The sequence below is a fragment of the Limulus polyphemus genome, unplaced genomic scaffold (assembly GCF_000517525.1).
Source record: "Limulus polyphemus unplaced genomic scaffold, Limulus_polyphemus-2.1.2 Scaffold2930, whole genome shotgun sequence".
Taxonomy (NCBI): domain Eukaryota; kingdom Metazoa; phylum Arthropoda; class Merostomata; order Xiphosura; family Limulidae; genus Limulus; species Limulus polyphemus.
In genome coordinates, this window is record NW_013668540.1 from 91,825 (window position 1) to 94,325 (window position 2,501).

At 32.0% G+C, this 2,501-nt stretch overlaps 1 protein-coding gene across 2 annotated transcripts in view; it reads right to left on the reverse strand.

The window, feature by feature from the left end:
• LOC106468241 (protein king tubby 1-like) overlaps positions 1–2,501 on the reverse strand; it is an 87,123-nt gene that overhangs the window by 37,557 nt on the left and 47,065 nt on the right. The gene's annotated exons all lie outside the window — the stretch shown is intronic.

Genomic DNA, 2,501 nt, shown 5'->3' on the forward strand with positions numbered 1-2,501 from the left:
TGTTAGTGTCCTTTTTAAGATTATAAATGGATTTGATCTTGTTACTTGTGACGTTAAGCATGATGTTTACTTAAGCTATATAAATAATGTATGTATAACGACTACATGGACCCCCCACTGTTTAATACTATGTTACGATGTTTGGAAGTAGTATATATATATGTGTTTTCTTTCATAGAAATGCTATCTGAATATTTGATTCATCGTAAAATTAATATCAGATTGGATCAAATATTTATCCAATCCCTAGGTGAAAAAGTATTTCTGATATCTGAATCCTGCACTGAGAAGTACGGCCTGCTTAAATCATTTATGTCACAAAAATCGCCTTTTATTTTATGTCTAAAGAGAGATAACACTGCACAGAATTCGAGCCAAGCGCCATTGATGCGTGTTTATGTAGAGGAATTCCAGTAGGCGATCCTCCAAGTTCGTGCCATTGGCTGTGATTTCGTTAGACATTAGAATAATGACAAAAACTGGTAAAGAAAAAATGTGCCTTGTTGGAAATGATTGAAGTAGGCAATCCTTCTGGTGCAAGATTCGAACTTCTTACGCGGATTAAAAATCATTTAGTGATAAAGTTTACATATCAAGGTAAATTGATAAACAACATTAGTTGTGCTCAATAAAAAAATGAGTTAGTTAAGTTGAAAAGCTATATCTTATAAATGTTCATATATGTATTAAATATTAGGTTTACTCCAAGAAACCTTATTGATTTTTTTTTAAAATAATAAGTTCATTTATATCTTTATTCAAAGTACCAAGAAAATCAGGATAGTTTAGTTTATTTTGTTTATACATAACACGAATATATTAAGAAATTTCGACAAAATAATCATTCCTTTACCGGTTTATTAACAATGTCATATGCGAATACCTAAAACACAGAAAAGTTTAGAGTGTTAAAATATGACTTTCCAAAACTTAAAGCTCAAGTAATGTAGTTAACGGGTTTTAAATATCTATCATATATTTAATCCTATATTCAGCTCTAACATGCAGTAGTTTCTCAGTGATTTTGTGAAAGACTGAATATCGTTACTATAACATTTGTCTTGTTTAAAAGTTTCCTTGTGCTTGCTGCCGACGAAGGTTTTGAAGTTCAGCCACTAGAGGACTTATTGTAAGTATTGGATGCACTACTAAACATAAAATATAATACATTTTCTGTGATTGAACAACAATGTTTAGTGATAGCACTTATAAATCCTCTGTACATCTCATTGTTTACCTGAATTTATGGAGACGGTAAGAATCTTAAAAAAAAAATCCAGAAAGGGATTTGAGAAACCGCGAATCGTAGCCTCCATATTTTATGTGGTTGTATTTTATGTATAAATCAATACCAATGTTATTCCGGTATTTTAAAGTTCTATTATATTTATGAAGTATTTTCATGACAAACTTAAAAATGGATTTAAAGCTGTAATCTCTTACTGGCAAAACTGACTTTCTTCTCTTTGTGTGTTTTATATATATAATATATTTACGTCATAGATCACTGCCAACTAATCATGGCGTAAGGCAAACCTCGCGGCTAAGCCTTGACATTAGGATCCGATTTTCTCGTGCTTTTCCTGTGCATGTTATAACAGCAGAAGGGTAGCGTTAAGCTAGCTTCAGGGGTTTGATCTTGAACCTTTACTTTGTGACGTTAATTGGTCTTTTTGACCTAATATTTGGTTGACGTTTGCTTAAGGTGCCAAATTCCAACAAAATGTGTGGCGTCACAAAGGTTAACTTCACTCAAGACCAATCATTCAATCTTAAAGCCATTTTACAAACGGCTTATGCCCTCTAGTGGCTCAACGGCAATTTTGTAAACTTACGATGCTAAAGACCAGGTTTCGCTACCCACGGTGGGCGCTGCACAGATAGATTATTGTTTAGCTATGTGTTGAACAAAAACCAAACAACCAACTATCGGCTAATTATTAACTGCAGAACAATAATACTTATCTTGGATCCTTGTGTGAACCAAAAACGATCCTCAATAAATAAATATCATTATGTAAAAGTAACCGGTTTTAAATAAGTTTGGTTAAATGGCGGCAATTAAATAAAACAAATCATTTGAGAAATCAGGGGTATTTAAGTTTTTAACATATTAAAATAATCATAGATTCCTCATATAAATATTTAAACACAAATATCTATTAATTAGTAAAATTCACAAACAAGGCCGGAACTAGCTATAAAAACACCAAGGTCATGTCCTGATTTTTTTAAGGGGGGAGTTTCTTTCACTCGCTCACACACACATATATGTGTGTATATAATTAGAAGTTTCAGCTTGAAACCCAACTTTGACCTCTATAGAATATTGGTTCTGGTTACGCTGAAGTTTGCAACCATGCATGTTTACATATTTGGAGTATTAATACTTTAAAAAAAGGGAAATATACATTTATTAAGAGCTAACGTCACAAAGGTTGTAATAACAGAAAAAAAAACAAAACACACACACAGTTAATTTTGGAAAATATTGTTACGAC